The following is a 13,137-nucleotide window of genomic DNA, read 5'->3' as shown; positions in this document are numbered from 1 at the left end:
TTAGCAAGGAGTTAGGTGGAGTCAGACATTGCTAAAATGGCGACGGTGAAGCTGCTCACTCTGAGCTTAAAATCTGCTCCTCAGAAACCGATGGGTGACGTCACAGAGGCTACGTCCATCTTTATATACAGCCTATGGTCCCTGTATATCAGCCCTGTGTTAGACTGGCGACCTGTCCAGGGTGTACCCCACCCTCGCCCAAAGTCAGCTGATTGGCTTCAGCCCCCTTGCGACCATAAAAGGATAAGCTGTATTGGCTAATGAATGAATGAATGAATGAATGATGATCTGGTGACTGAGAAGGCCATAGCATAATCCATAATCATCAAGCCATTCATTAGCTCCTCGTGCCCTATGGATGGGGGCATTGTCATCTTGGTCCGCCACTCAATTTTCAGGTTTCTCCTTCAATTTATCAGCTGTCTGTGTATAATTACACCAACGGGTGCAGGCAATGACAATCGTCCATACAGAACCTTTTCCTATATTTGGTCAGTTTCATTCCTCGATAGTTTTTATCTCTACTTGTCCGACTTGATTTAGTCTGAAATAAAACAGCGAAAACTCCAAACATACATCCTGCTTTTATTAGAATTTACTAGTGAACTCTCCCTCGCATCCGCTGTGGTTATTTCTATCAAACACACGCATGAAAGAACTCAAATGTCTGAACAGGAGCAGGCTATATCTGTGCAGGAGATGCGGTGATCCACAGTCGGTCTCATTTTGCTGGGAGGATGGGTGGACGGGTAATTTGCGAACACAGCGCCCAGAACAGAGCAGAGGTCAATGAGCTCTCACATGGCTCCATCTTGCATCTGTCGCTTTGTATGTTATCAGTCCACTGCCTGCTATAATGGATTGGTCAGGTGTGTGTGTATGTGCATGCACAAGTGTGTGTGTGTGTGTGTGTATATCTAATAAACTACTGTGATGCATGATGACTAGGTAGAATGGTGGTCAGCCTAGACAAACTTGAGGTTACAAGGCCGCAGCGAGTCTATAATCCCATCATTGGTTTATGTTCCCCCCACGTTATTCACATTGAATCACATTCTGCCTGACGACGCTGCTATAGTGGGGTTGCCATGACTCCCTGATGGGAAGGCAGGAAGATAAAGATGTCATGATCCAATTCTTCTGTGGAAGAACAACATTAGGTAATGCAATGGCTATAAGTAACTGCATGTGCCGCAGCTGCTTTGTCGACACAGCATCATCCAAATTCACCTGTCCCATCCTCTTTAGCCAAAAAAATTTAACTATCATACACAGCTCCTGTCAGCTGGAAGAAAATGAGCCAATGTATGACTCAGCGTGTCATCTTGATCTGTCTCAGCAGAAAAGTGGGTGTCATCTTTTGAGTTCAGTCAATTGCTTTAATTGAGCATCATTGCTTCTAGTGTAGAAAAGTGTGTGCATGCATATGTAGGTTCACGCTGGGTGTTTGACGGCATGAGGGTGTGTAAGTGTGTCTATTAACATGCATGTGGGTCCGGCCACTGGATTGGCTTAAAAGTGGGTGCCTTATTCTATCTCTGACACAAGGATGCGCCATTCTAATTTTAGGTGTTTGAGACATTTCCATCCTGATAAGAGTACAATTATAAGTAAATTATACAAGAAAAATCACATTTGGAAAAGACGAGGTAGATAGGATAGGGTACGTGTACAGCAGATTTCTTGGCTTGCGGAAAATCATCCCAGCAGCAGCAACAGAGAATAAACAACAGTCGCTGCAAGACATAAGGATGATTTTAACACCTTATCCTAAGCTCCCTGCAGAGCTGAATCTGTCTGTACGTGTCTGTCCACAGCTCTGTTCATGGTGTGACAACAGGCATGAAAAAGCTGATAAGAGACATGATACGACATAAATACCGTTGATATCAAATCCACAACATCGAGTAACTTAAAGTTGTTTTCCGTGTCTTCACTTTGTGCATGTTGTTATTTTTCTAGGTGAAAAACTTCATTATCTTATATGCAAGGTTGTTTTCTGGTTGCCTCCATGATGAGACAGAGTGTAAACATCTCTTGGCTGTGAGTTGGAGTCAATGTGCTTGAAAAGTCTTTGAAGAGAAATACAAGACAAAATCAATGTCTATCTCTTCAGTCTGCCCCCCCCCCTTCTGCGGCTGCAGCTGCCACACATCTGCCCCCTCCTCTTTTCCTCTTGTCTGACACCTCTACTCTAAGGAATGACTCTCCTCAGGACCAGGGTTGAAATGGTTATGAAGGCACCTCAGGGGAATCACATTCTTGTTGATGGAGTCACGACTACGTCACACCCTCCGTCACACCCTCTGTCACCTCGACGTCAAGGCTACGTCAGTTGCCCTCTCTGCTCGGATCGGTCGGATCCACCCACGCCTCTGTATCTCAGGTTAATGTTGAGAAAACCAGTGAGGCCCTCTGTTCTACTTACGTGCTCAAAGTTTAGGAAACATTAGGTAGTCAGCTTCTTCATCTCTACATATTTATGTTTTTTTTTTAAATTTATTAATAGTATTTACTCCAAGTTGTCTAGAGAAAACATGAAGTACAATGCTTTAAAACTGATTATCACTTGGTGACTCAAAATAGCCTACTTTATATTTGGGGGAAAAAGTTTCTGAGATGTTTCATAAGCCACAAAGTGTATTAAATACAAATTAATTAATTTAATACATTAGGAAAAATATATATGTGAATGAAAAAATTAATTGGTGAAATATTCTGAGAAATTGTTCAAATTTAATTGTTATTAAATATTTTCTTATATTCTTATTTTCAGCATTTTCATATTTATTTAATTAAAGATTAAAATATGTTTTTATTTCTTGTGGCACCTTTCTTGTTTCTTATCACATTTTATTTCATAATTTCACTTTTTATGACAGTGGCGTTGTCAGCATACAAGCCTCCTGCCTTTGTTACGCAAACTCTGCTACCAAATTTAGCTTAGTTAGCTTGCCTAGCAAAAGCAACAACAATGCTAAACGGATTCTGAAATAACTACCCAATAAACAGACAGCTGAACTAACCTTTCCCTTTATTTAGGAGCTATAATCATTATTTTTTATAACAAACTATGCCATGATGATGAAAGGGATCAAAGTGGTCGCTTGTGGTGATGAACCTACAGGGAATTATCATCCCAATCTACAGCTCCACTCAATTTTACAGAGATTAGTGAGTTTTAGCTAACTGTTTAGCTTACTGGTCAAAGGCGGCTGTTTTCATATTTTAAAGCTCTAAAATTCACAGTCTGCTAACTGCTCAGCACTGGTCTCCAGACTGTGGCGCATTTAGCAGCTGAAGAACATATTTCCCTTGAGAGTTGGTAGAGAAAATGAAGCTAAAACAGCCACATGGACAGAAACCCGACTCCAAACTGTACATGCTACATACCTAGCCTGCTAACTTGCTAGCAGTTATCGTCGGTAGCAATTAAGAGGCATTTTTACAATGTTCCTCCTGAAAATTGATGAAATTGCTCATTGATAATAATGATTAGAGTTTTAATAATTGTTTACATTATTTCATAAGTTACTTGATAATTTATTTCATAATGTACAGTTTGGGGCTCCATGGCTCCTGGGTATTTTTTAAATGGGAGCCTCTTCTCACTGCTCAGTACAAACAAATAAGTCAAGTAAAACTACGAACACGTAAGCCAGGTCTTTGCTGACTAAAGGCGACTAAATCTCTGAGCTGATTCTGAGTTTGTGCCACCACCAAAGCGAAACAAACCAGATCTCTGTGCTCTGTGGCGCCTTCTCAGTCTGCTACAGCTAATTGGCTCCTCTGAGAGCCATGTACCCATACACATACAGTAGATGCAGGCTTCCACACAAACACACACCAACCGAGGACCTCCCAGCCATCTGCTGGGGGCTCGCACATACAGGTGCTCCTTTGCTCCTGCTTTCCTCCACTCGGTGCTCAGGAGATGTTTGAGGCCCCACCAGCCTGCTGTTGTGTTTGATCAGAGACACTGTGTCGTGTCTTGTCATTGTAATTTTGCAAACCTGCAGCTCACGACTCATCTCTGCCCAAACAGCCACTTCTCTCATTGGCTTCCACCTCCCACCTCCACCGCTACTTCTTTTCTTGAGTGCCGCAAAGATACACTTCACAGCAAGAGATCTCAATCAGGCAGATGCTCCACAGTATATTTCACACATCTTACATTCTTATCAGTCCTCCTTTTGATCTACCACAAATCTACTTCAGCATAATTAGCCTGCGGTGTTTCTCTCAGGGTGAATGTGAAATGTAGCACTGCTGACATCAAGTTGTGGAGGCAGGGAACTACACCTGAGTCTGATACACTTGATTGTCCAAATAGCTGTGGGGAAACTTGTCTCAGGGCTTCAGGTCCTGTCGTGATAATCCAATTTAAACTCACTCTGCCGGTGAAACATTTGAGTGCAGCTGTAAAGTCCCATAGGTCTGACTTACTGGGGCACTTCACTGGAACAGAGCATCATTAAGGTCATTTGTTACAGCTGTGCTTTTCATATCAAAAGGGCCCCTGTGGAAAACTAATGTCCTAATGATCAGGGCTGACTGATTTATGGGTAACTATTGGTTTTTCTTTTACTATCACTTCATTCTTTATAGTTTATTCCTTTTCATGTTGAGTTATTCCATTGATGGAGGATTGGGTTACTCTTGTACCAAGGCTTTTCAGTTTTTTACATTTTATTGTATTAAATAATGGTCATTCTCTTTGGGTAACCAGATTTGTCTCTACTACATCATATTTCCAAATAATCTTGGTATAATATATTTTTTTATATCAGTTACATTGGTGTCAGGGACTAAAGTATTAGAGAATTGTGAACCTTTTGGTCACATGTTCAATATAACCTGATGAAAATATGCATCAAAACATCATAGCTATGTTTATATACAGTATTTTATTAAATGACTTACAAAATCCACATATCAATGTGGAATGTAAAAATAATGAAAGTAACTGGTTTCCATACCATCAGCAGGGATCTATAGTAAATGATGTGACGCAGCATGGGGATATTCAGCTAGAGCAGAAGTTAAAGGCTTTCTCTTTCTATTGTGGTTATCCTGAAACCAAGCTTCAACAATCATCCAGCACCAAACAGCAAATCATTGAGCAACAGCAGCCCTGACGAACCAGGATGTACTGCAGCTACAGCTACAGCTGCATATTTGTGTGCCTCGTACTGCTTTATAGTTGACCAGCCAGGCACACTACAGTATGAAGTGCTTCTGTCTCCACAGGAGTGGCCAAAACAACATCAGTTCTATCACTTTTCCATCTACATGGACATAGCAAGTTAAATTCTGTTTGGAAAATAACTGAAGTATCAGACACAAGTGAAAAACTGAATCCTAACTCAGAACATATTTATCATATGTAACCAGCTGACATGAGGTTGAGCAAGAAGCTAAACACCCTCCAGCTCCTTGCTGACCTTTGACCTTTCGACAGCAGCCAAGTGAAAAAAAAAATTCTCTCTTCCTGTCATCTCCACTAGAGGGGGGCAACAGTCCATGATGCACTTATCCATGTGAACGTACATAAGGTCATGTTGTAGTTACAGAAAATGCTCAAAAGTCCTGTATAAATCATCATCACCTGATATATAAAGTGAATTTTTTTAATTTCTGTTTATAAAATAAATTCTAATTTATATACTGTAAATGAAGAACAGTTTAATAGCATGTCATTGAAGGTTTCCCTCTAGATCATCCTGCTCAGTGGGGTTGGAGGACTGCCGACTGTGGACTGAAACTGGTCTGATCCTGTTCAGTTAAGGGTTGTTGTTCTGATGAGAAATTAATCTTCATGCATTTGAAAATGGTACTTCAATAATCTCTGGAAAACTAATCTCTTCTGAGATTACCTATAACACCCTAACATGACTAACTAGATTTACTATGAACTTTTGGTGCACTTCTATACTTGATCTCCTTGCACTGATTGAACAGATGTAGGACTTAGTCCTTACACCAAGGTCTCCTACTACACTGAAGCTTTAGTGATGTCCCCCATTTGTAAGTCGCTTTGAATAAAAGCATCTGCCAAATGAGTAGATGTAAATGCACTTTCCCTTGCAAATCATATGCTCCAGAAATGAACTAACCCCACGTCTGAGTATGTTCACCTTACAACAGTATTTTCTGAGTAGTTGCATGACCCTCTAACGTGGCTGCCTTTTCTCACAGTCTGTTGAATTTCAAAGCACAAAAGAGAACTGACATTATTTCACAACATGAGGAATGTTCACCTCCTTCCCCCAGTGAAACCAGTCAGCGTCCAAACTAGTTTGACTCACTATGAAGTTGTCACTATGATGTTTGTTTTTCTGCTTTTAGCAGGTTTGGCCGTTTACTGTGTCAATTATGTGAACTGACACCTGTCTCTGAAAAAACAAAGTGAGGCACCTGATTATTTTCTGTCCTCTCTGCACTGAGAAACAACAAACCTGCCTGAGAAGGAGATCAGGTGAGGCCTAAACACACAGATATGACTCCTTAAGCTTTAAAGGGGACTTATTATGCTTTTCTGGGTTTTCCCTTACTTATAGTGTGTTATGTAGGTTTTTGTGCATGGATCAAAGTTCATACCAAAGGGAGTAACTCTGTCAAAGTAAAAAACCCAATTTTCTTCTTTGTATGAAATGTCTCGTTGGGGGTCCAGACATTATTCCCTGGTCCTATTGATGTCAATACATCTCTTGGTGCTGCCCACCTGCAAGCTGGACACCACCTGGAAGCTTGGCATGGCCCCACACAAGGCACAGCACATAACTACTTATAATAAAGACTTCTTTAGTTTTGTAGCCATGACGAAAACACAGTGTTCTCAAATGCCTGCAGAAATCTGCGTCATTTCTCCACTGTTCCCTGCTTTACTCAAAACCAAGCGGTAACCACCAAGGCTGAAAAATGAAGCCAACACGGAAGTACCAAAAACTGCAGTTCTTCTTCTTCTGCTGCCCATTTGAAGCTAGCTTCAAAAGCGAGTCAATCCCCATTGACTCCCGTGTTAAAATGCCTAACTTTACAGCAGAAATAAACATGTTTACAGCCTGCTATTTTTATATAACCCACTTGTTTACTTTTATTAAGGCTTAAAATTATGGAGAATTGAGGGTTTGCCACCGAAACCTCGGCTCGACACGCGCCCATTTTTGTATTAACCGGGCGGAGTCAAGATGGCGACGACAAAATGAACCACTCTGAGCTTCAAAACCGCTTTTCAGAAACCTGTATGTGATGTCACGGAGACTACGTCCATCTTTATTTACAGTCTATGCTCCAAACATTATAGTGTGGACATGCGCTGAGCCCGAGCCAGGAGAACTGGCACAGTTAGACGCTTCATTTTCACAACGGTTATTTCTGTAATTCCCACTTAATGTGGCTGAACAGGGGACTCAGGCTCACAGTGTTGGTCTGCATCGTTAAAGTGGATTTGTGATGTTAACGACTTAAACTTTTGTCAGTAGTGACATGCTGTACCTCTTTAGCTTGGGTAAATTATCGTTATTTTAACCCCTTAAGTTCATTTTTCAGTAACTGTGCCACAAAAGTTTAATTAATTCAGATTTACAGGCATCATAAACCAGCAGGAGGTGAAGCATGTAGACTCCCTACCTGTTGACCATCTGTCTGTTCCTCCATTGTTTATATTCCTTTAGCCCGGAAGTGTTCACAAATCATAAAATCAAAATGGCTTCTCATAAAAGTATTCCAAGTTGTGGATATTGTCGTCCAAAGTCTTTGCAAACTGTCCACTTTCTTGAAGCTTCATATTTCTCCCTCCTTCCGGCTGCGGGACAGTGGGTACGCTTGTTTTCTGCTCCAGTCCAGCTTGTGAAGGTGGACCGGCTCTGTCATCTTCTGGTTCAGGACTATTGCTCATAACTATTGGGCAGAACCGAAGCCGCCACAGCCGTTTGTTTATACAAGACACGCGGAACGTTTAGTTGCCTTGGTAGTTGCCGGCAAGCTGTGACCAATCAGAGCACTGGGTTCTAATTGGTCAGCTCCAGCATTAAAAAGCCCAGAGCTCTAACAGAGCGTTTCAGACAGAGGGTGAATAGAGTACAGTATAAAATGTACAGAAGAAAAATAATGTCTTTTCAGAACATGAAAGCATGTAAATCTATTTTAATAGACACCAAGACATGATTAACACTAAAAAATGGCCATAATAATTCCTCTTTAAAAAAAAGATTAATGATGTTATGGTTACATTATGTGTGTGGGGATATTACTTGTACTATTCAAAACCGTTGACGAGTGAGAGCAACATTAAACACACGTAAATGAGTTTTATTTCCCATTTGTGCAGTTTCAGAGCAAAGAAAGACACAAAATTGAAGTCAAAGAAATACAACTTTATTTAAGTGTAAACAAAAACAAAAAAACAAAAAAAAAACTGCATAGGAAATGTTTAAAGTCCGAAGAGTACAGCGAGAGCAGCGGCTGGCCAATATATTATAGTCTCCTTTGCCTTATTTAGACTGAAGACCTGACACATGCACTTCCACTCAGCACAGTGTGTGAGTGTGTTAAGGGGGAGGGAAGGTGTGCTGGCAAAGACACGCACACATGAGCACACACATAGGGTTTTGACTGACACACACACACACACACACACACACACACACACACACACACACAGGCATGGATGAGGAAGCGCCAGCAGCACCCATCTAAACTCAGCTGGCCACGCTGGCTCGCCCTGCCTCTTGGACTGCGAGGAGGATACATTCAGTGGATTTCTGCTCAAACAACACAGATGCAGTGCACAAACACAACGCGCCCACTCCACACACATCCTACTGCTGGGAGAACAGGACACAACAGGAAAAAAAAGAGTGTGGACAAGATGAACTGGCTGTTAAACGTCCCCAGGCCAAACATCTCCCATCTCAGCTGATGTTAAAGCTGGTTTATGCTCCACCATAACCACATGATTCCACCTTAAATATTGCTGGTGTGGAACATCTAGCAAGGACTCTTTGAAATGAGGTGTTTTCTGTTGTGTCTTGCAAAGCTTCCAGCAGCCGGTTGTAGTGAGCGAGCATCAACAAGATCCCATTTTACCCTTTTCTTTACAAAATACATTCTAAAAGGGACAATGAGCATCAAGTGGTGTGAAGTATTTGTACTTTTATCGTAAAAGAAAAAACTAAAATTGGCAAAAAAAAATAAAAAAAGATTAATCAGGGGAAACTAATCAAAAGAATTTTTTTTCAGATTGAGAAATAATTCGTTTTTATAATATGTAAATGGACACAAAAGAATCAGACTAGTACTGAGAGGTCATAACAAGGGGAAAAAAAGTCATTACATCATCACTACGGGACATGTTTCAATGAGACACCTGCAGGGCAGGGCTGCTGAGAACTACCTGAGTTTTATTTTTTTCCTTTCTAAATTTTCAAACCTTTTTTTCTTTCTTTCTTCCTTTCGAGTATACAATCATTAAAAGGAGGTCTATGACCTTGCACATGTCACCTGTTGCAGCTTTGCTTTTTCTCTCTCTTAAAGCTGTGAGAGGCCAGAAATAAAATGGTGGAGAAAAACCACAGGGGCCCAATAAACCCCCCCCCCCCCAAAAAAAAAACCTACGGAGCAGGAGTGCAGTCAACCGATCACATGCTCAGCAGCCATCACCACACTTCCTGGGTTCTTATAAAGAGGGGAGCGGATTGCTAGTTGGTTGCTGGAGAAACCTAGCTGCTTCTCACATGACAGTGAGAGTTCCCATTACAACGCCAAAACACAAAATGGCCGCCTTGTGGATTCATCATTGTTGGAAAGGTAAATCTATGCTCAGCAGGTAGCTTTTTACAGCTTCCATAAGTTACAGGGCTCGAAGTGTGAAAGGACAACATGTTAATATATCTACCCTTGTTATGCATATAAGAGGGAGTTAAAGAAAATTAAGCACTAACGGTCGAGGGGCGGACCAGCATTCTGCATGGATCTCAAAACTCTGCCTCTACTATTTCTCAGGAATCGAGGCATGGCCGGCTGAACAGGTTGTGCTCTGAAGGGCCTCTAGAGAACAGGAAATACAATCGCCAAGGTCAAAGGTTAATTCCATCCGACGCAATATTAACACACACATACACGTCTTTGGGTAAATATTTTGGTAAAATTATCCCAATAGTCAGCTACCCACCCCATCTGAGTTTTTCAACACCTATCTGAGAGACGTCAGTATAGTACAAGGACTTTTTAAAGCATGCAACAAAATGAAAAGCAAAATAAAGGTTTAAAATACATTTTTCCTCTTTAAGAGTGAAGACCTAAGGATCTTAAAGATAGAATTCTGCAATCTTAATTAAAAAAACGGATGCAACATGAATGAACATTTCACAGAGTAATACTGAAAAGCAAAAAAGAAAACAAAAAAAACAATCTTATTGGTGAAACTTGGTGTTGGGTTCAAAGCAGCAGGGTCTGTGGACTGAAACTGGCTCACCATCAATGTGCTAATAGCTCCACTTAATTAATAAACCAGCCTGATGCCACCATAAGGTGTAATCCTCTGATGTTTGTTGAAACCACAGTCAAGAGTGGTTCAGGTAAGACGTGTCTCCAGGTCGACCACAAGCAACATCAAGCATCCTAAAATCCACACTGAAATATTGGTAAATTGTGCTGAAATTAGAGGTCGTTCTTGTGCGTTCAAAGTTCTTAACTCTTTAAAAGAGGCTATTTCCTCTTCCCCTCACCCTCTGCGCACAGTAACAAAGTACGAATGGAATCTGCATGTTCATCATCATCATCATCATCATAATCATCATCATGAGGTAAAGATAAATGGGGCACAGCCCTCTTAAGCGCATCCAGTCAGAGAGCGGGGATTTATCCCCAGCCGCTCTGGTTTAACTTTTGTATCTACGATATAATGGTCCAGTGACATTTATCGTCTAATACAGCTAGTCCAAATGCCAACCCTGTTTGGCACAGAACGCTCACAGATCATTTTGGCACAATGCTTTCATCTGAAATATTTGGTTTCTTGGTGATAAAAGGCATAGTTTACCAGGCAATATACAGTAGATTCAACAAATCAAAAGCTGTTCAGGGCTGCGAGATGGAGCGATGACCATAATACAAATTTTTAATTCAACTCGAAACAGTACCATGATCTTTGGTCCTAGAGCTATGGGACATGTACTGCACTGTAACACAAGAAGATTCAAAGAATGAGGTATATTTGTAATGCATAAATATCTGACAAGGTATGCTTAAATAAAAGAGTAAAAATGAGGTATTCAGAATGAGAGTAACAAGTTGAGGTATTTGAATGTTTTAAATGCACAGTAGCTATGAGTGACATACTTGAGGTATTCAGGAGTTGAGGTATACGAGAAAAGAGGTAAAATGAACATTGAGGTACAGGATATCTGAGATATGAGGATGTGAATCCTGATCATGTGCAAACGGACCCTCTCCTCAGAGGTGAGAGCCAGTCGGTGACTCTTTTCGTGGGTCCCAAGATTCTTTGCTAGGCTAAGGAAGTGGCTAACACAGCCTTAATTGTCTTAGTGCTTCCAGTGGGACACAGATTGAAGAAAGGGCAAGGGGATTCAAAACCCAACAATGCTTTCACCACAAAGAGTAAGTATCTATTAGTTAGATTAGATCGGGATACAAAGGCTAATCTGAGATGCTACTTTGAGCCTACAGGCCATCTAATATTGATAAAACTGGGGCATCATTTGATGGGCTGATGCGAAAAAACGCGATGGGGAGAAAGGGGTTCTCTTTGGTGCGGGTATCCTCTGTTCTCTACTCGAACATCTCTGCAAACAGACGATAAAGGGTCTTCTTTCAAAACCTGCCTTAAACAGCGACGGCCTCGGTCTGAGCAGGATGCGAAAGTACTCATGCACAGTAAACTGTGACCTAAGCACACTTTATTCTTCTTAGTCTAACATGGACAGTGCTATGAACTCAACTCTGAGTTTTGTGAACTTTAGACTTCCCAGCAACAATGATTATTTAAGAAAATGTTTTTAAAGGGGTTTTTAGTTTCTTTAATTGCCAAATCTTCAGTTGGCCATTGTGCAGAAATTCTTACTTTGGTTGACTCCAGTAGGTGGTCTATTGACCTCAATCTTTAGAGTCGGTCTACTAGCGCTCAATCTGGAGATGTGTCCACAGCTCCAAGCATCAATAAATAGGGCAGGGCTTTACAATGGCGCCCTCTCATTGGACTGGACTATAGGCCCCAGGAGCCAAGGGGAGTGGCTTTCAACCACAATCTAAATCCAGAGGATTGTAATGTTGTAAAGGTCTGTAATATGGTGTCATTAATGTCCTCTGGACAGCCAAATTAGGTGTCTACATGTGAGGCTTTTGTCACACAGCATGCCTCATCAAAAAGGTGTCATTCATTTATATGATTAAATCTCTACGTTAAGATCACTAATAGATCCAGATCTTTTTTCCAATATCCTTTGGTGGGTCCTCCCCTCTCGAGGAGACGTTGCTCTCCTTGCATACAAATCTTTGCATCTTAGTTGTTTATGCAACTGACTGGACAGCAACAACACAGGTTGTCTTATTTTATCAACAAACACTAGTTCACATCCAGTCTTATGAGACATGGTTGGAGCGGGGGTGTATGGATGATCAAACACTTTGGGTAATTTTATCACGGGGCTTATTTTGGGGATAATTTCAGGGATCATTTTGATTGATTCCCTAACCTTTATATTTTTGCTCATAAATACATTTATCAAATCAGCATTAGCCAGTAAAGCTAGAGGGAGAGCCTGAAAAGTACTGATCATTTTAAATCAGTCCTACCGTGACCTGAGCTAATTTTGATTCCATAAAGTTTGGCATCGCTTCTTCTTCGGCTTTCATGACACTACAAACTCCTCAGAGCCACAAAGAGACAAGGATCGATGCACAAGCCAAAAACTAACTAGTCTAAAACATGAAAAGGACACTACTGTACCCTAGTTTCCTCTCCCAGCAAAGCCTTCTAACGAGAATAAATCATGCAGCCTCTACAGTGGTCTGAGTATTGTCTCAGCAACAACATTCAGGAGGTTCACTTTAACTCATATTTCAAAATGCACAGCAAGAATTCCTTTAATCCTGTGCAAATATCAACTGAAGAGT

Source organism: Seriola dumerili, unplaced genomic scaffold (genome assembly GCF_002260705.1).
Source record: "Seriola dumerili isolate Sdu_G_001 unplaced genomic scaffold, Sdu_1.0 BDQW01000110.1, whole genome shotgun sequence".
Taxonomy (NCBI): Eukaryota; Metazoa; Chordata; class Actinopteri; order Carangiformes; family Carangidae; genus Seriola; species Seriola dumerili.
Note: the sequence above shows the minus strand (reverse complement) of the source record.